This window comes from Colius striatus, chromosome 11 (genome assembly GCF_028858725.1).
Source record: "Colius striatus isolate bColStr4 chromosome 11, bColStr4.1.hap1, whole genome shotgun sequence".
In the NCBI taxonomy this organism is placed as follows: domain Eukaryota; kingdom Metazoa; phylum Chordata; class Aves; order Coliiformes; family Coliidae; genus Colius; species Colius striatus.
In genome coordinates this window covers 12694570-12716588 of record NC_084769.1, presented here as the reverse complement: position 1 = coordinate 12716588, position 22019 = coordinate 12694570, and the positions used below count along the sequence as shown (strand labels likewise).

The following is a 22019-nucleotide window of genomic DNA, read 5'->3' as shown; positions in this document are numbered from 1 at the left end:
CAGTCTTAAGCACTGTCTATATTACCGAGACATAATGTGCATTTCAGATCTGAGCAGCTGCATGGCACAAAGTAATATTTCACATTTATATTGTGCCTTTCGTGACGAAGATGCTTAAAAATGCCTTGATTATTATATCCACATGAGAATCAACTCATCCATCACTGAAACGCAGCCACTTCTAGGTTAGAAACCTCATCAGTCTTTAATAATTTAGGCAAAATAGAACAGAATATTCCACTGAAATGGGGAAGCAACTTGAGCAGGTAAAATTAAGTTACTCAAAACTGCAGTTGGGCAGGGCTGTCAGATGATCTCACACTCATTATAGGAAGTTTTTTACAACTCTCGGATATCTAATCAAAAGGCAGTGCCTGTGGGAACAATTTCCCTTACGCCAGCATCAGTTTACTATTGGTTGAGAGAGGGAAGGCTCTATTGTCTGCTGCATGGCTCAGCAGCACAGCTCTGCCTCTCTCTCTGCCACCTGCCTTCCAAGTCACTATGTCCCAACCTGATGACAGCCACAACTAAACCGTGAAAAGATAAGGAAGCAGTGAAACGACTGTCAAAGTTTCTCACTCCAGCACTGCCCAGGCCAGATTCTCCAAGCCAGTGAGAAGCACCCACTGATGTCAATATGCTCCGAATAAGGCTCTAATGAAGCACAGCTCAGTTCTGCCCATCAGCCTTGATGCCTGCTAGCATCACCAGCTGCCAGTTTTCTAACTGAATGGCTGTACGGGGAGAGTAACTTTCATGTCTCAGTGAGCTCTCTGCTTAATCTGTCAACAATCAGTGTAGGAGAGCTCTCTAACACATGTAGATGGAAACCATCTGGCAATAAATTTGGCTCCGGAAGCGGAGTCCCACTTGCTTTAGCTGCCCCACGACCCCTGCTCCGATCAGCAGGAATCCATGGTGTTGCAGCCTCTTCCCAAAGAAGAGGCCCTGGAAACTATGGAAGGTGGTGCTTTCCCATGAAGTTTCCCAGCTAATGCTGTGTCTCACTGGTGCATTTTTGTGATAGTGATCCAGGGACCAACTAAAGTAGCAGGGAAGTGGGTGGGTGGAGAACAAATGTGTCAACCTTAATAAAGATTCCCTCTATTTTCAAGCACATTATCATTCATGTTCATCACTTATTGAAAGTCTTTCATTTATAAAGTCTTTAAAGCTTAGTTTAATAACCTGCAATCATTACTTGAATCACAAAATTTGTTTTTTATTATATTGTGTAAATGAAGCACTGTAGCATTTAATATAGGGGATTTTTTTTTCCTCTCCCTCTTTTATCACTGTTTTTAAAGCCATTATGATCAGGTATTTTTCTCAACCTACCCTTAAATTGCACAGCACAATATCTATAGCCCAAAGTATCACTGTTTCTGGGATTTGAGTATAGCAAAGAAAGAACAAAGATAATAAACCATCCTTTCCTATGTGCTTCCTGCTTCTGAGGTTTCTAACTGGGCTGTTCAGACCATTCTCTCTCCCCAGGGAAAGGCTCGAGGTCCTCTTATATCCAGGAGACATAAAAAGGAATTTGTTCATTATTAATACACTGTCTCCAAGAGGCTTTTCTTTTTAATCAAAGTATAAATTCTGAGACGCAGTTGATACACATGCAAACCGAGAACACTGAACCATGGATGGTGTTACCATGCCTTCTGGCATTATGGGTGAAGGCATGGTAACAAATGATCCGTCGGGTTTGTGGCTGGGGGACTGGTCAGGAGTCGTGGCCACTTCAGGCCATTCAAGCACGGGAGGACTTCCCAGAAACCGTATTTTACTGAGCTGACAGAATGAGCAGCCACCTGCCCGTGTAGATGGCAAAGGAATTTTTATCAGCCCAAAGCCTAGCACACGTTCCCCTGGCACATATCAGCACATGCCGCTACCAAATTCTGCCTCTGTGGCCCCAGAGGGACCCGTGGCAGCAAGTCTCATGTCCATCTCTGAGGCTGGTCTTTCACAGAGGCAAAATGAAAACATTAGAACACCTGGAGTAAAACCAGAAGGAAAAATGAAACGAAAGGAGAATTAAACACTGGAAACTGGTCCAAACTGCAAAGCTGAGAGATGTGGATCCAAAATCTAGAGCAATTCTAATCAGGGTTTTGGTTCTGGCTCATCTGTAATTAAAATGAAGTACAAATCTGCCTGAGACAGTCAACAATCTCAGCTGTTTCCGAGATCTGGCTTTCATTAATTTCATTAACATCTTAAATGCATTCTTATTGCTTGTTCTTATGCTGAAGAGCAAGCGAAATAACAACACACCATGAACCAGTTTATCTTTGTCTTCACAGAGGAGCAGATGCGATATCAGTCTCAGGGGCACGCAGGCCCCTTTGCATGGAAAATGGCAGTGAAGGGAGTCGTGCAAGTGTGGAAATCTTTGGCCTGAAAAATAAATAAATATGAAACTAGCACTTTCCTCAGTGCCTCATCCACTTTGGAGAGAGGCACCAGCATTATTAGTATTAATTGGTGTGACAATCTCAAGCTATAATTTGCCTGTCTTGTTCGAGAGAAACAGTCAAAAAGTCAGAACTCATATGGAGCCCTCGCAGGTACCTGTGCTCTGGAAGACCAGATCTGGGGATCTTACAGGACGCTCACACTCCTTCCTGATGCTCATGAAGGAAGAACAAGTTCCTGGTCAGTAGTACGCATAAAACGTGCTCTAGTTAGTTGTGAGACCCAACGTATAATGGCATTTCTGCCCTTTACTTCAATTCAGGTATTTAAGAGCAGGATGAAAATGAGAACTGCCTGGCTCCTCATCTCCCTGAAACAAAGCTGCAGCAGTTAATGAGATGTCTTTCCCATGTGCTCCCACTTTGCAGGTGTTACAACCTCAACCCAGGGAGCAGAACAGGCAGTATGTGTTCACAGCCCCAGCAATGTCAATGGCAAACTGTGCCCCATCACAAGCTTTGTCATGGCAGCAGGAGAGGCAGCGCAAGACAAAGCTTGTGCTCACCAAAGCCAATCTCAGCAGAGCTCCAGGGCACACACCACTGTTTGGCAGGGGGAAGGAAGCCACTTTCGACCTATGTAGTGTATCAGGGCACAGAAATTCTGGACAAACTTTTAATCAGGTTTCACTTGATCTAAGTTCTTTTGCCAGACTACATCATTTCTCTAGAGCGAGGCAAGTTACCAATGGAGCGACTAGAGGGTGCTACAACACATGGGCCTTGGACTCCTGACCGCCTGGCATTCAGAAATTCCTGGCATAAATTAACTATTCAGCTCTATGATGATGCTGATTTGCTCCACTTGGCATAAGCTGATATTTTCATACAAGAGAGATGATACTTTCTGAGACCTGTCATCCTCAGGTTTTCAAACCCATTGGCACATTTAATAGCAAAAGAGATGAAAGACAAAAATAGTGTCATACAGTCACAAATGAAAATTCAGTTTAATTAAGCCAACTGACATACATTATATTCAGCCCATGAAACTTAATATCACTTAAAAATTGCCATCAAATGCAAATTTTCCTCAGTGATTTATTTGTGTAATTGTGAGATGGGGAGAGAGCACACAAAGCAGTGCAAGCTGCAGGCTGAAGTAAACAGTCTTGTCAGAATATGCAAAACAAGGGAAGAACACAAAAAAGAGAGAGAGAAGGAAGGGACAAACATTCCCTGGCTGGAAAGTTATTGAGTGCTTAGAGCCAAAGAGGAGTGGAAAGCTTGTCCTACACATAACCTACAGACTGTATCCTATTTCCACTCCCTGTATCTCTCCTATTTAACTAATAGATGAAAGAAATCTTTTTGGGGGTAGATGTAGGGAGGTTTTTTGTGGTTTTAAAGGTCATCGCCTAAAATCAGCACCGCAGAGAGCAGAAAGGAGTTTTGCAGTTGGTCGGCTTCGGAGTATCCCACACTTTGAGGAGCGCTGGCAGTGAGGTAATCCCCATGGAATGTGTGTGCGGTTGGATGGCTGTGAAAAGAGAGCGGTCAGCTACCAAAGCTCTGTGCTGAATATTCACGTCACACACACACAATCATTTTTCTTGTTAAGTATTGAGAAGAATGGGAACATTATAAATGCAGTATCTTTTTTGGCTACGAGTTTAGCTGCTTTAAAAAGATCTGCCTCCCTCCCTGCTCCTCCACTCCACCAGCTGTGCTCCACCTCCATCCCCAAACCAAATCTGCACATACTGTACTTTAGAAGACAAAAAAAAAAAAAACCACAAGGGGAAAATTAAATACAACTGAAGTAAAGCTAAAGTGGAAGAAGTTGAAGAGATGACGATGCAGCAAACTGGTGTAAGCATTTTAAGGTCACTTGTCTGTCACCTTATTGAACACATATCCCCATGCCACATGCCTGAGTTATATCCACATCTATATCCATATCCATACCCATATTGATGTTGTATTACTCAAAGCAACTATTTTCTTCTCTACACATTGAAGAGTCATTACAGCCACAGCAGATTAAGTTTGCTTTGTGAGTGCCAGGTAGTGTTAGTAGTGCTGGCTGTTGAAAATATCTTTATTTGCCTGAGGCACTTAGCAATTTGTTGCAGTGAGACAGAGTGAGGATCAGGTGTCTCAGCCCAAAGTTTAAGTACATTGTGGAAAGTTTTCCACTCATTTTGGTGAGTTTTGGATAAAGCCCCAAGCCATGAAAAAATACTTCCAGTCACTTTTCTGATTATTTGCCAGTAAGGCTAGACAGATAATCGTCTCTTTTTGTTTTGCCTGTTTCAAATGCCCCTGCATTGGCATTTACCTTTCCACTTCCATATGTCCTCGACAATCCTGTGTTTAGCTCAGTGGGTTCATATGCAGTTTGCTTGCACTGAATCAAGACAACAGCACCACACAGAAATCATTTTCAAGTTAATATCTACCAAAGAGGAGAGAATTAGACCAATTGCATCCAAATGCATTCCAATTGCATTGAAAATAACCATTTTTCTATTTTCAGGAAAAAAATTGCACATACTCATACTCACAAGACCACATTAAGGTTTCTAGGTCACTAGACTCCTGATTATGAGGTGATTAGCTTGAATGGCACATTTAAATACCAATCTGTTCTCTTGCAGGAAACAGCCAGTTCAAACATGCAACTCTTGGCCTACTCTAGTACTTTAAAAAATTACTGATTTACAAAAAGAAAGAAAGTAAGGTGATGAAAAGTTGCTCATCAACTTCAAAACTTCTACTACGTTTGTGAGTAAGCCAAGTCCAAAAAGCGTTAATGCATATGCTCAGAGAGATGAAAACTCATTTGGAACAAACTTTGTAGCAGCAAAAAAACTCAAACAGGTGCTCTGTACCAGAGAGTAGAATGCAAATTTACTCCAAATTGATTACAAATTTTAGCCTTCAGCTTCTAAACATGCATAAAGACATGTCCTTACAGCTGGAGCTCCAGCACAGAGGCCTTCAACCAGGTATAGCATTGGGAAAGGTCCTAGACACTGGTACTGTTTACGTTCAGCTGAGGACTGCCTCAGAGGGTACCATCTCTCCCTCAGAAGATACTAACTCTCCACAGATATTAACTGACTAAGCCTGAAAATCCCAATGTGTTCCAATAACTCAAAACCCTCCATTTTTACCAGTGGGAAACATGAGATCCAGTGCCACCAAGGGATGTCTTCTCCTGGTCTTTCTACGAATCTGTAACTAGAAGGTAAAATTCCCTTGTCTGTTAGGAATTTAACTCCTATATGAGACCATATCTGAACACCATCTCCAAGTACTTCACAACAGGATGTGAACTGCCCAAACAGACAAAAGGTACTTTCTGGGTTTCTATCATTACCACCACGACTACAGCAAAGTCTGATCTTGCTTCAGTTTCCAGAATGGTTGCTCCTGGTGGAATTTCTGCAGACGATCCATCCAGGAAGCTGATTTTAAAAATGTCCATATGAAATGATGGTCACAATTTCAGACCTGCCCCAATTGCACATGTTTTGAAAGAGACAATCAGGGGCTATGGTTAAAAAAATTACAGTATTAAAAAGTTATTTTCCTTTCAACTATCTTATCTAGTTCGTTAATACCTTCTGCTGTTGGTGAAATGATCCCCCATTAACATTTCAATTTATTATTGCTGTTCCATTAATGAGGCCACAAAAAATGGAAATGAGGCCTATAAATATGCTAAGAGTTAAAGTCAGGAATCGTAACAGTGTGTGCACTTTATGAGTTATGTTTCAGTAACGCATTCAAAGCAGTGTGGAAGGATGGCTCTGCAGCATAAGCATCTGGCTTAACAAACAAAACCCTCCAAAGCCAAAACAAAAATGCACCACAACTCCTGAAACTATAGGTTAAAGTATCAGCAAAGTCAACTCAGTCTTAACCCCTGGTGCAGCAGACGGGTGAGCACCATGCAGTTCACTGCTATAATGCCGTTGGAGAAGGGCTTTCTCACTGAAGGTCGCTTGCACTGTTGAACTTCACAATGCAAACTCTGCAGGAATAAGGATTTGTATCCATGTCCTTTGTAAAAAAACTCTCTCTCCATGCTAATGTCTAGTTACTGCCACCACACCTAGCTCTCAGGGGGTGATAGTATCTCAGGTCCTCCAGGAAAAAAGGCAGGCTATAAATAGAGAACTCCAGTCTTGGGAACCACATTAAGATTCACTCGAGAAACATGTTTATTGCCAGGTAGCCTTTTAGATCCATCAGGCTCCCACAGTTCCTCTGCTGATTTTTTTCTCCAACAGTGAATATCCTCCATGGGTCAAGAAACATCCTTATGCAAATGGCATTACTGCAACTTGCATTTTCAATTATTAATATTCCCCTTCTCGTCTTACAAACTTTTTCAAAAAATGGAGGAAAGCAGCGGCTTGTTCCCCTGGGAACAGAAACAAAAACTGCAGTACCTCGCTGAGCCATGAAAGAAACAGTCCCTTCAGCATAGAGATGTCATATCATGCTAGCAACAGTCTTGTTTCTGCATTTTATTTCTCTCTGGTGATTAAAAATTATTGATCTCACCCCATTTTCTGTGCATAGCTGATGGCACTAGGCTTCTGCTAAATTAATTGTGTAGCCACACTTCCACAAGCACTATTATCTTGCAAGGAACAAACTTATAATTATTACATTGACTTAATAATGTATTTTCCAGGAAGCTCAGATGTCATGACAGGGACTGGATTTGTGCTGAGGTCCCACTACATCAGCAAGAAGAGGACGCTGCAGCCCATGCTTCTTTTAAGGATTAACAGAAGAAATGATCTAAATTAGCCAGTTTGCCATGGCAGTAACAGTAGGCTTGAAAAAAATTCAGATACCTTCAGGAAGATGAAATAAAATGAAAACATAAAAAGCAAACTATTTAATGAGAGCACAGGCTATTTCAATAAATCTAGTTATGTGATAAGCAGACTGCCACTGTCAGCCTTTTATCATCAGTGAAAACACATGATGGATCTTCCTTGTTTGCTTACAATTTCAAACCTTCCCCTTCTGATCAACATTAGCATTTTGCTGTGGTGCCTCTAACTGCTAGCAAACAGACCAGATTCCACCTGTCAGGGAGAGTCCAGGCACCGAGAACACAGGCATGGCTCAGTGGCACATACATACAGCACACAGATTGGGTGGTTTGAGGGTGTTAAATGTTCTTCCTCTTCTGAGTTTGCCTAAAGGGAAGGAAAATGGCCCCTGCTGAGAGTGTACGTACATAAAGCTGTAACAAACATTTCATTTTAGCTGTTCTAAAAGAGCATTACTCTGTGCATTTTGCTCTATCAGTTCCTACTGCAGTTGCTCAAAAGAAGTGGCTTGGGGGGGTTATTAATTCTCATATTAACAGTCAGTCTCCTCCTCGTGACTGAAATACAGCCCCATGAGTATGTTTCAGTCTTACTTTCGCACATCTCTTCAATTCTTCCATTATAAGCAAATAAAGTCATTATTCAGCTGAAAAGGACCTCAGTCCAATACATGCTCACAATACATTATCTAGCTTCATGATTCAACTACATATTTTTCTTTCTGAGTTAAAAAAAAAAGGAAGAAAAGAATTAAAAATGTACAGCAAGTTCCAGGGAAACCACTGAAATGGCTACTGTCTGTGTGCATTGTTTGTGCTCAACCAGTTAGCAGCCACAGGAGGGAAAGACTCAGATATTATTTTTAAACTAGACTAGTGAAAAACATTTCACTCTCTATCAGACTTGATTTGAAAGGATTATTTCTCTTCTACAGTTTGAGAGGGCACTGCTGGCAGTCATCACAAATCTAAAAGCATGTCATGTAGAACATAAGGCATCCCCTGAAATCATATGTATTTTACATACCACGCAGTCTCTTTCTGTCCCTTTGCTGAGCTTTAGGTACTAAGTTTAAGGATACTACAGGAACAACCCCTGAAAAACTCCACAGAGATCTCACTCTGCTTGAACTGGAGCAAAGCAGAAGTTACTTCATGAAAATAAGCTCTTCAGCACTAAACTTTAGCTCATTTATGCTGGTTAAGGATCTAACTACTATCTGTAGATTGAAAGATGTTTAAAAAAGGGCTATTTTCATATGCTTTACCAAATATAAAACGTGATTGAAACATAGGCAGAGATTCAACCCACCCTACTTTATTCACCTGAAAGCTGGGCTAGGCTAGGCAGTGAGGCACTTGGTACGTCAGTGGGAGGAAATGAGCACTCCGGAAGGTCGCCTCTGGGAACGCCCTTGGGATGAGTCACTCTCATCTCCTTCCTCCACTACACATCAAAACTAGATCGTGATGGATCATCCCAATCAGTTGTAACAAAATAATCTGACGAATATGCAAAATCCTGATCCTCTTCCTTTTCTCCCCCGGTGTTTTTTGTTCCAGCATGAACCCACTGACTTTTGGAAGGTTATTCAAACACAAATCCATCTAGTCACAATACTGACTCCAAAGCCATGTTCACCTGGACTGCTGAGGGCATTGAATTCAATTGTCCTAACCTCTTTAGAAAAGCTGCACAAAAAACAAGAGACTCACAGGTTGTCCTTTACATAAAGCCCTTCCTTTTTTTTCATCAAGCTTTTGCCTCAACAAGTTCTTTCAAGAAGTTTGGTCTGACACAAGACAACTCTACCATAAAACTACTGAGAAATAGAAATCACTGTAACAGCCTCTCACCATAGGCTGAATTGCCCTGGATGTGGAGCAAAAGCAGGTACTGTTCACACTTCACTGCATCACTTCCTGTGAATTCTGCTGGAGTTTGTGAGAGTTAATAAGCTGCATGCTTCTTTTTCTGTCTTCAACAGTGTCAAGGCCATATACAGAGAGATGTATGGAAACACTATCTGATCTAAAGCTAGAAACAAAAGAGCTTATTTTCTCTTATCTGATGAAGAATCCAGTAAGCCTCTTGGGCACGAAGTTGAAAGCACACTAAGGACAGAAAAATCCTTCCAGGAATTGAAGGATCGGGAAGAAAGCAAGAAAAAGAGGAAAATGGGTTGTTAGAGTAGACTTGAAGAGAGCTTTAATCGAAGGTGATGCATAGTATAAGCCCCTTAGCAGACACTCCAGCACTTAGTAGCAGAAGATACAGGCGACAGACTGGGACTGTTCCTTATTCTTGGCTCAATTGGGGCCGCATTCCTACTTTCCGGCATTTCTCTCTTACCTACCATAAGCAAAATGGTGATACCTCCTTATGAACAAAATGCAGTAGATGAGAGCTGAGCCTTATTAGTTAGATGAGGCTACATCTTCCATGTCTTAAGGCAGGCAACACCCCAAGGAAATCAGTGTGGGATTTCCCAGACAAAAGGTTAGAGGACAGAGCCTGAGGCTGTGGGACAAAGGCTGCAAAACTAAGAAGAAATGACCAAAGTGTCATGCCCTTTGCATATCTCCAAAGTGGTGCAAAGTAATTCCCATGTTTATTGTTGCAAAGCAAAACTGAGATATATTGCTTCCTTACAAATACAGACATTTCATCAGAGGACATGAAGACAAGTTTTGACTTTGTTTTGCCCTTCATAACAAAAAAAGGCATCCCACAAAATAACCAAAATCCCTTCTTTCATTATCTCCAAACACGCTGCTTCCACCAGGAGCCAGCCTCTGTAGGAGCTATCATTTTGCTCCAATCTGGTAAATGCCCTCTCCTCCATTCCCCTACTTCTCCCTTTTCCTACCTGGGGAATTCAGCTGCTTGCAGAGAAACTTGAGAAAAAAAAAGAATTAAAAAGTTAGCTTGCATGGCTCAGAAATAAGAACTAAAAAAAGTGGAATCGTATGCCTTGCCCCCAGTCACTCTGAGACTTGGAACCAAACCAAGGCCACGAAAACAGAATATTGCTCTTTGTTAGCAAAAAATAATTAAATAAAGGACTCCTCACTCTTACCCTTTGGGATATGTTTTCTAAGGAGGAAGAAATTCCCTGTGGAGTTTATTATGTGTAGACGGGAAGTGTGCCTCCTAGGGAAAAGCAGTGGGGGTACTTTTTCCCTTGGTGATTTCTTTCCCGCCTTTCCCTCACTCCTTTATTCATTTTGCAAGTCTCCCCTCCTCCCTTCTGCAATAAGCAAAGCCACACAAAGGAACACGCAGGTAATTCAACCACTCAAAACTACACAGCATCTCCTTTCCTATATAAACGATCAGTGTGTGGCCTGGGTTTCATTTGCAACTGTAAATGAAACAGGCCTACAACTGTGTTCATAATCCTCCTTAATTGAATTTCTGTGACAAAACCCAGACAAAATTATTACCCTCAAGTTAACAGTTTGCACGAACTAGCCAAGGGTTCCTGGGAAGCTTTAAAACAAATGCAGGACAAAACTAGATACCCACAAAGCAGTTATTTGGTGTTGGTACCATTTGTTTGAATGGGGGAAGGTTTCCCTGGAGGAACAAGGTCATTTTAATATGAGGGACAACCCAGGAATTCAACAAAGGCCCAAAAAATGTGAGAATCAAACAAGCAGCGGAAGAGCTTGGATGTAAACCAGCACATGCTGCTCACATCACAGCTACTGGAAGTAGGTGTTGGGCTATCCTGGCTTTTTGAAAGTGCTGTATAATTCACAACTTGGTGTGGCTAATTGAGAGAGTTCCACAAATCCAGGAGGATTTGAAGTAACTGGTTTGTGTTGATGTTCACACCCCATTGAAAGAGGTACCTCCTTTAAAGCCCTCCATGTAATCATTTCCTTCAACTAGATCACCAGTTATGTAGTAAACATGCACAGTGTTAGTAATGATGTCAGGCTGCTGGTAAAATATCTAGACTTATTTTTAAGATGTGAGAACCACTGCTAAATGGAAGCAGGGATGCAAAAAGGGCACTGCCCTGCAGGGCACTCCCATTGCTAGCGGAAGAACATAATTAAAGCTTTACTATTACCAAAATTTGGTGGTTTTTATTTTTCAAATGATACAGATGTTTTCTTGAAGGACTGGGCAAAGCTGTTGTGAACAGAGATGTGTGTTTGCAACAGCTAATTTTCTGTCATATGCCATGTACTTGGACACACACTCTATTTTACCCCGAAGTGCCATGTTTTAGTCATTTCTGTATCATCTGGTAACTAAAGCAAACCAGCAAAGTTATTAGGGATCAAAGCAGGCTCTTTATGCTTCAGTTTACACAGAGCTGATCAGATCGGGGAAAACCATGTCATCCCAAGGCCTGCCTGGGTTACCACCCCACAAGCTCATAGAAGTTAATATCCTTTGCAATTTAAGCAGAAGGCAAGGCTGTGAGGGAATGGGGAAGGCTGAGGTAATGGAAAGAGAAATGCTGTAGTTCCTCAGCAGGCGCCCATGTCCTGTGTGTCACTCACCTCTCTCCCGGGCAGAGAGTCAGTGGAAATTTAGGGGTAAAGGCTGGTGGGGCCTCATATTAAAATTCCCTCCAATTTCAGTATTCAGCATGGGAGTAAAATATTGCTAGAGGTGATTAAATGAGCAATAATGTTCAGAGACAGGCAGCCAGAGACCAGACCTCTCCCACGCCACTGCAGGACAGTGTGTCCCTGTCCCCACCTTCCCTTGCAAGGCAAAGCTGGTATAATGAGGCACCTCAGAAGTGTTTCTAGGAGACCTTTCCCCTCCTGGTGATGCAGTGGGGTAACAATCAGGTGCTACTGCCTTCCTCAAGGTCTCTGCTGTACCGAATGTCTCAGCAGTTGCATTAACACCTGGTTCAGAGAGATTGCTCATTAGCCCTTGGAACCTGAGCCACTTTAAGCAACCTTTTAAGAACACCTTTTTATAGCTTGTGTGCTCTGTTTTTCCTCAGGCCACAAGTGAAATGCACTGAACAACACCAGGGGCAAAGTGAGACAGAAATAAATGTATATGCCTACAATCCCCCACATACACACACACACAAATCAGAGCCAGAGATCAATGTCTTCAGGAAAAGCCGTGAGGGGATAAATTCATCAGAGTGCTTTGTCACTGGTGGCAAAGGAAGGAGAAAGGAACATTTAAAGGGGTGATGAAATGTTTCAAGAAAAAGCAATATATTTTTATGTACTTGTAAAATCCATTGGCAATGACTTTTCTGGTTAATTGGTTTCATCTTATTAAACCAAAAACCTATTTGTAAAATACAGAGATATTCAAGCATAAGTCCAATTTCTTCCCCAAAAGCCAATACGCCGTTTCGAAAAAGAAAATTAAGCAATACATACCAGCTTGCATTAGTCTGAAAGCATAGCACTTGGTAAGGGGAATGAAAATGGAACAGAGTGCTTGACTTTTCTAAAATGCATTTTGGAAAAATCCAGTTACTCATTTACCCCAAAATTGCAGTTGTCTTCCTCCCTGGCCCTGAGAAAATGGATTAATATTTTGGCCCAATTATGTAGTGATTTATAAACCAGCCTTCTGCTATCTTTCCCTGCACTTGTCATGTTCAACTTCTTCCCCCTTATTAGACCACTCTTCTTCTCATTAAATAGTCCCTCTGTCTCACTTGCCAAAAAACTGCCAATGGGCCCCTCATTTTATAGAAGAATAGACCCAGCTTTACCAATAGGAAAGAGCCTTTAATGTACCATGGACACAGCACACTGAAGCATGGTAATTTGCCTGTGTTAATGATGCTACTTCACAATGATCAGGAAAACAAAAATCTTTAATAGCTAAATGACACCCAGTTCTTCTGCAGCCTGTTGAATTCAAAAACAGTGGAAGCAAAGCTCAATGTCCATTAAGAGATGAGCTAAAAGCTGCTGCAATGTTCTCTTTGTTTCCAAATTCCTAATCTACACAGAATTACTAAAATGGGTGATGTGGTGTTGGGAACAGGACAGAAAAATCAATCCAAGTGGTTTTAAATGCTGTATCCATTTAAATGCAAGGGATATTAGGGGGAAAATAAAGATGAACATATATGTAAACATTTTCAGATGTACTACACACATGCACAACTCGCAACCTCTGGTTTCTCCACTCTGTGCAAAATACCACTGAAAAATAGGACCAAAGCATAGTTATTTTTTTTTCTTCTTTTTAGGTGAAAAGAGGAAGTCATTATTGTGGAAAGGACAGAGGGGCAGTCTGCACGTGTCACTACTTATTTCTGAGGATGCTCCAATTCCAAAAGCACTCGAGTGCTATATCAACCCCAAGAAGTGCTTTCAACCTCAGTTCTCATCTGAAACTTACTTCTTACACTTCTTACAGTTGGGTTCTCAGGCAACAGACTGATTGCTTTGGCCTGTCAAAGTCTGGTTGCTCCAAAAAGTCAGTCTTCAAATACAGCACATGAAGCTACTCCGTGGGAGAAATTCTGCTCTCATATTTGGGCCAAACACAACAGGCAGAATGGCACTGACTTTGATGACATTATTTCATGTGCACAAGAAGGAGCCAGAAATCATTGAGCAATCATATGGTGCATGTTTGGTAATCTTTTAGCACTAATGAAAGGTTAGGAAACAGGCTTAATGGAAATTTATGGAAAAAAATGACCAATATTTACAATATTGCTCATCCAAGAAAAGGCTTCTATGATATCTTCCAAGGGCAGAGAGAGTGATTTGGAAGAAGTTGGACAGCTGCAATTTTGGAGATTTTGGAACTGTCTGATTGGCACACTTCACACATTCCTGGTCCAAAACTTTCTGGTACAACTGTGCAAAACAGAAGCAGGACTTGAATTCAAGACAGCTGTAGGAAGGCAGAATCACTGAGACACTAGGATCAATCCATTTCAGTGCAGCACTTGCCCAGGTATTCTTCAATTCACAATGTTCAAAACTTAATAAACCTTGAGGCAAGTGTCCATCACAATTAAGCCATAGCTTCTACTATAGAGTGTTTGGAGGGGGGTATTTTAAGATTAAGATCACTGTGAAGTTCATCCACTGATTATCTTATTGTTCCATGAAATTATGTTCCTGCCACAGGAAAATTTTGGCAATCTAGGCTTGAAATAAGCACCTAAAGACACCCTAAATACATGTTTACTCAATCTGGAGTAGCACTCAACAGGAGTACCAAAAGCTCTGAGACAGATACCACACACTGCATGTGAAAAGTTTCCCAAAACGTTGTATTCTTCAGAATTTCTTTAGTAATTGCCAGTCTTAATTAAAACACATGCTCTAAAAATCCCCCAAGGTGTATGTTTCAATGACTGGCTCAACATTTCACTGGCAGAAAATGCACTACAGCCCTAGCAACAGAGCTTTGGGAATGTTTTGGTGTCCTTTAAAGACCAAATGATTATGGTCATTTTAAGTCCTAACATTTTCTGAATGAATAATTTTTACACCTTTTATCTTGAATGCTGTGGTCCTTGACAAGTTGAGACAATTATACTTGACCGTAACACTTATTACCAATTTATCAGCAAAACCATGGGTGATGCTTTAGAAGCCTGATACTGGAGACCTGTCCAGGCAATATCCCTCTGAAGTCAAGGAGCCAAAGAAAGATTCCCAGCTGTGACTCAGCACAAGTACTTCTCCAGTGAGGCATTCAATCTCCCTCCTAGGCCTTGCTCACAGCTGCTTGGAATTATGAAAAAAGCATGCTGCCTTCCAGAGGCTGAGAGCAAAATAAACCTTCATCCTTGGGACAAAATTCAGTTGAGCCACAGAACTGGCAGAGATGAAGCTCTTCTGGACATTGCACATCTCAAACTGGCCAGGGCATGAAACCAAGAGAGCACTCCTGGCTATCAAGGAACAGCCATCCCCTCATATGGCCAAGCCAGTGCAATGTCACCTTCTGCTTTAGGGCAGCAGAAGCAATGGAAGTAAATATAGAGGCTGGGGACAGAACAGGTACACAGGCCACCGACACATTTTACTGAGGCCAGGGAGATCTCCTTGCTGCAAAGCCTTGAGCCATCCAGCAATCACATTGAGAGAGGCCTCATGCCCTAGCTAAAGCAACAGCAGTGCAACAAAGGCATGTGAACAGAAAGGCTGGATCATTTCACATAGCACAGAGTTCCATCTCTTCCTTTTTCTCCTGATATCAAACTGCTAGAGTGGACACCACTGCTCATGTACAGGTGTGCTAACACCATTCAGTGTGGTAGAGTTGAATCAAGGTACCTGTCATAGCAAATTATGGAACATCCATCATTTTTCCTTTCAGATTTTGCAAGATGGGTGCATAGGTGCAATCATCAGATTCACTCATTTTAAAATAGTGGTATTTCTTTTGCTTGCTACTTGCCAGGCAGGTACAGCCAAAAAAGTATGTAGCTATTAAGTGCAAACCACAGTTCATCCCCCTTTTTTGTTCTTTGCCTTTCTTTTACTTTGCATTTTCCTTGAGTTCTTTCTCTTTCGATCTCCTTGAGAAAAATGACCTTCTTTATTGATTAAATTACAAATTCCAATGGCGGATGATTGAGTTATAAGATAACACCTGACGAAAGCCATCAACTACAATTGAAATAAAAGGGAAAATTAGCACTCTCTTTATTACAAAAGGTTTGGATGTTGAGTAGCTGACTGAATTAAATGGAGATTGAGCAGATCTGAGAGAATTGATTAGGAAAAACAATGCAGAATTCAGAAAAAGAGCTACAAAATTAACAGCTTACTAATTCACCCTAGAAAAAAAAGATGGGAAAAGTTGAGGAAGAGAAGGAAATTGTATCTTTTTCAAGTATTCACAACCAGAAACTGCAAAAAAGCTTGCCTCTGTGATAAGAATCCTCAGATGCCTAACTTTGACACCAAGTTACAAAAGGCCAACAAACACACGACCGGGTCAGCAGCCCCTAAGGTTCATTAACTCAGCTTCTAGTAGGCCTTTTTTCATTAGTGGTATCACAAGCAAAATAAGGTTCTTAGCCTTTGTTCTGTGCCTGGGAACCAACTGCATGCAGCTTGTGATAATGTATCATTGCATTTTATTCACTGCTCATCTACACTAATGAGGTATTTTTATTTTTGTCTGCTTGTGGCATTTCCTGCTGTACTGACAGATGTCTTGGGCTTTCCTCCTGCAGACTAAGAAAATTAACCATTATTGGAGTTCTTAAACAAAACAAGAAGCTGATAAGGCCAAGTATCTAAAATGACACAGTTCACTTTACAAACGCGTCATCTTCCAGCCACTTCCTTGCAAGGTAGAGTCTAGCAAAGGTAAGTTCTAAAAAAGCTCTGGAAGGAGTGTAAACATGTCTGTAAAAGAAGGGTTGCAAACATTATATTCTTTACTTACAGTCTCTGCATTACTGAAGAGTCATATTCGAAGTCATGCTCCAGTGAAACTCCTTAGTAACCTGTGGAAATATCAGAAAAAAAAGAGTCTTCAGTGGATATTTCTAACTACATCTTCTATTGGATGAGGAACAGAATTTAATGTCAGATGTTGACATTATTTTAAAAACCAAATGTAAAGAATATATTATTTAACCACAAAGCAGTGTTAAAATTTTCCCTAATACTCATCTGAAGGTTGCTTCAAGACTTGCTTCAGCTGCAATCACTTTCTTCATATTTGCTCTCTGCAATAAATCCTAGCCTACAGATTTGCTAGCAGCAAATGCTTGTAGAAACAATAAATATTTTAGCACATTCAATCTAACTTAGAAATTGAGCAGCCCTGCTTGAGCTTTTCACAGTCCTGAATGCTTCACCTTCATGGAAGAGACAAGGAATTGCTCTTGTCTCAGTTTCCAAGAGGGACATTTGCACCAGTGAGAAATGTAGGCTGTGAACACACATTTTATTCCTCACTGCTTGGAGACATTCATGATCTGCTTGGGGACATTCCTGTCCCTGTCACCCCTCACCCTGCCTCATCATGCACCCTCCATTCTATCAGCAGAGCTCCTCACAAATGCAGCCAGATACGGGTCAGTAAAGACCTATTTAAACTGTTCAAGTCAATCCAGGAGCTGCAGCCAGAAAAAGACACGTGAACACTATCTACACGATTTGTTCCAGGTCTCACAGCAAACCTGGTAGGGCAGACAACTAGCACGCTATCTGTGAGCTCTTAACCCCCTTATCTTTCTATCCCCCCCTCTTATCTTTCAAACACCAAGGGTACTGATCCTAAAACATAGTACAGAATGAACAAAAAACCCCACATCTCAAAGGTTATTTTCATTATTTTCATCCTTCTGTCTTATCCAAAACCCCCAATTCCAACACAATCTGATGAAAGTAAAGAGGCAAAGCATCCAACAAATTATAGCAAACTCTAGATTATTTACTAATCATTTTAGTTTCATATTACAGCAGCATCCCAAAGCCTAGCCTATGCCTGATCTCTCTGCAAAGCACAGTGCAGACATTGACCATGGTAGTCTCTGCACCCTGGAGTTTACCATCAAGAGAGGATGGAGCTAAAAGTGTAGGCAGGGAAAAGACAGAGACAGTAAAAATCAAGAGGACAGTTCTGCATAATGGCTTGTGAGCACAAATCCCACTCAGTCACTAAGAAATGATTCACTGTGAAGAGATTCTGACCCTGCTACCTCTGATGCTTGACGTATAATCTCACTGAAATCATTTATCTAGTTATTTACACGGCTTCCATTAGAGCAAAGTTTGAGCATTCACAAACAGATGGATCTTTCCTCACCATACTGCTGAGAAAGGAGCACATGCTGCTAACTCTGCATCACACGCAAGGAATGGAGATATTAAAAAGATAAAATGTTTTTTTTCCCAGGGAAACTAAAATCTGGTCTGCCAAAACCTTACACGATACCAGAGGGCTCCTATGGGTTATTGGGTCACATTCAGAGCCGAGCCATCAGACCTTAGCCACAGTAAGATCACTCACCACCCTGGTAATTCCGTCTGGAACAATGGCTACTAAATAGTGTGGAAAAGGAAAAGAGAAAGGAAAAAAAGAGGGGGTAGAAGGAGAGAAAGGGAAAAAATAAGGAAAAAATTAAAAAAGAAGAAATGAAAAAGCAAAGGCAATGGAAGGGAAAAGGGGAAAGGGGAAAAGGAAAAACAAAAGGGGAAAGGGGAAAAGGAAAAAGAAAAGGAAAAGGAAAAGGAAAAGGAAAAGGAAAAGGGGAAAGGGGAAAAGGAAAAGGAAAAGGAAAAAGAAAAGGAAAAGGAAAAGGAAAAAGTCATAATAAATGTAGCAACATCTGAAAGAAGCAAACTGCAGCAACAGAGGAACCCAGTTCACTGAGAGTACTGAAGCAATTGTTTTTTACAAGAAGCCTCATTCATCACATTTCCATAACCCAGAAAATGCTCTCACAGTCTCTTCTTTCAACATTTTAAGACTAACACGCATACACACTCTCACATTTCCTTCCACCAGTCTTCTCTTGTGGAAGAAATCTTAGGAAAGGGACAAAGATGTGAAGATAGCAGCTGTTCTGCAAGGGCTGAATCCTGAAGGTGGGAAATCCAATGAAACCTGGGAGTGACAGAGCACCTGACAAACAGACTCAGCCTTCATTGCCAGTTGAATCTTGCTTTTAAAAATGATAACAGTGAAAATGCTTTTTTGGAGACATCACAGGAGGCAGATCAGAGCCCAGCATACCAGGTTGTGAGAAAATTTAGTTCATCTGTTAGCTCAAGCCTCCAGGACTGGCCGTCTTTTCTAAAAAGTAAGCCACTGGTTGTCAAAAGCTCTCAGATTTGATCACCAGAAGGATTTTTGGTCTGCAAACTGCCTAACTCTCTAAACATAATAGCTCCCTCCTGGCCAGAGAATAGAGGATTCCCTAAACTCACCCTTTGATCTGCAAGAAACTGAGCCATCTGAAATTACTTCTCAGATGCTTGAATTCCCTCTCAGGTTACAGCATGAAACCCTTTCTATCTCTCCATTAAAGCAGCAGATAGAGAGATGGGATAGTCTTCATCTTTCAGGACTCATTTCACATTAATTTTAACAGGAATGAGATGCTCAGAGCTCCTGTTGAGGTTAAAAGAACCAAACCCGTAGACTGTGTTCAGTCAAAGACAGGAAAATCTTGAGCCTGGTAGTCCCTCCATAGTGCTGGGTAATACAAGTAGCCTAATATAATGATCAAACTTGCTCCTCCACACACACCTCTAAATCCATGCTGTCTTAGCCAAAAGCAGGGCATTCCAAAATTAAAAGAATAAAGTACCCATGCTGAGCCAAGGAGCCTGTGGGACTAGTGCCATAGCCAGCTCACAACCTTTGCAGAGCAGGAGAAAGCAGACACCTCCGCTCTTCCCAGCACCGTGCTTCCACCTCCAGGGCTGTCAGCTCAGCTCTGCTAAGTGGGATGTGCTGGCAGGGGCGTGACTGCCACCTTGTCACTGACTGCTCCCCAGCCCTGGGCAAGTTGCATCATCTTCCTCTGACCCTGCACAAGAGTATAAAAAATGTTTGCAACCATTTCTGAAGAATCTTCAATCACTGCAGTCAAAAAGCCCAGCGACTGCTATAGAAGAGGTGGAGCTGTAGCCGAACCACCACGGGATCTGAATGTCTTCTCTTCATTAGTGGATTTGATCCTCTCTTCATCGCCAGTCTAAGGCGGTGTGTTGCCCTTTTGCAAAAACCCAACACAGCAGATGGATTAAACACCTCGCCCAAGGTCCCTCAGGACATGCACATCTGCACTTCAAACTGATCCCAAAATGCCACAAACCCAGTCTACTGCCCTTCCCTCCAGCCCAGCCTAATTCTCTGAATTTCATGATGATTCAAAGCTCTATTTAAAGCTGCTACAGCTATGGATGTGTGTGAGGAATTAAGGCTGAGCCAAAAAGTTTGAATTTAGTAGCTTTGATTGTGATTCTTCTTGGTAACAGTGAAACACAGAGCTGTGGGGGTTTAACCTGACATGGGAAAAAAGTGGCATGTGTCATTGCTTGTGATGTAAACCCCCAAGAAGATACAGTAGCAATGCTGATGCCTTCTCCTTCCAAATAACATGTCTCCTAAATAGTCCAGTGGTAGCCACTCAGCCTACCACAGCTTTCAAGGAATCACAGAATCACAGGATGGTAGGAGTTGGAAGAAGCCTGCTCCTTGCTCACATAACAAGGACTGGTATGAAATAGTAGAAAATGGATACAGAAGAACAGTTACTAATACCTCTCACAATCTAACGGTGTAAAGGAGGTGGTCAGGCAGTTACATGCTGAAAGCAAGGGCAGTCAGGGTAGCTGTCAAGGCTCAGAGACACACAGCCATGGTTTACTACTCAAACCATCCTAAGCTCTTTAGGTAAGCTTTATTATTACAGATGGTATTGCTTGCCCTAGATCTGATGACCAAAATGAGGTTGCTCTCCGTAATCCTTCTGAGGCTGCTTATAAATCAGAGAACACTTCACCTCTGGACACATGGCACTAATAGATAATAACGTAAATGACCCGATGTTTTAACCTTAACAGGCATTTGCTTGGGTTATTGTAGACAGAAATGAGGTCAAGAACTGTGGTCACAAGCCTCAAGTTAGAAGAGTCTCAGTTTGGGGTCATCTGGACCACCCTGGCCTTTAGAGTACTGTGCACATAGCTGATGTGACAGCAAACCACAGGCTGGAGTTGCAATGATGACAGTGGGTTATACTGTATACAGCTGCACCTCACAGGCCTCCTGGACCCCATCAAAGTCATTTTGCCTATTAAGAAACAGTAACAGTAGTAATGTGATTGCTGTGAAAATAATTTTAAAGGTATCAACCCCTGAACACACAGAGGAAATAAAATCTCCTTCTATATGAGCCCTTCCACATCTGAGGGATGTCCTTTACAAAACAGGAGATAAGAGCAGATCAGTTGTTCAGACTGCATAACTGTATGGTTCCTTAGATACCAATGAAAGCCCAAAGGCAGGTCTTGGCATCTCATCCCCTTCTTATAAACTCTTTCAGAAAGTTAGAGCTGACTTTGACATGTGATGAGAAATGGGGAGCTATCTGTACCATTCTGGGGAAAGTGCCAAACCCTGTATTAACACCCCCCATCTCCTTAAAAACCAAACAAAGCAAAAAAACCCAACAAAAAACAACCCTCCTGTTTGCTACTGATTAGGCAGCCGAATTAAAACTGATGAAGCGATTGGACAGAATCCAAAGCTGTTTATCTGCACATAAATCACAGACATGCTTTACTCAGCCAGTATGGATTTACTGAGCTAGGGGAAAGACCTCTTATTCAGAATGCTGATTATTACAGCAATTAAAATATCAATGAAGCAAACATTTGGGGTGAAAGCTGTTAGGGGCTTTTGGAGAAATCATTCCATTAAATATGAATTCAAACAAACTTCTAATTAAAAAAAAAGGAAGTTTTAATGGAAAGTTGGTTTGTCTCTTCTGGTTAGGTATATGATGTTAGAAAAATCAGATTCTGAAGGAAGACACAAATTAACTAGCTGGACATGTCAAAGGAGATTTAAAAGGCAGGCTGATACATATTTTATGATCACAAGGGAATAAAAAAAATTAAGAGAGATGTACTGTCAAACCAGACACAGTGTTAATAGCTAAAGTATACAGCAATAAGAACTGCTGTTCCCACAGCTATTAATGTAAACTGAAAATTGGGAGCAGGCTGCAGCGAAAGAAAATAAATCACACTTTTTTTTTTCAGTTTGAAAATAT

The 22019-nt window shown here is 41.4% G+C and overlaps 1 protein-coding gene across 2 annotated transcripts in view; it reads right to left on the bottom strand.

The window, feature by feature from the left end:
• Window positions 1-22019, bottom strand: part of SEMA5B (semaphorin 5B) — a 276815-nt gene that overhangs the window by 172744 nt on the left and 82052 nt on the right. For both annotated transcript variants that reach the window (XM_062005005.1, XM_062005004.1), the window contains exon 3: window positions 16667-16727. The gene's annotated coding sequence lies outside the window, so the exon portion shown is untranslated. The remainder of the gene's footprint in view (window positions 1-16666; window positions 16728-22019) is intronic.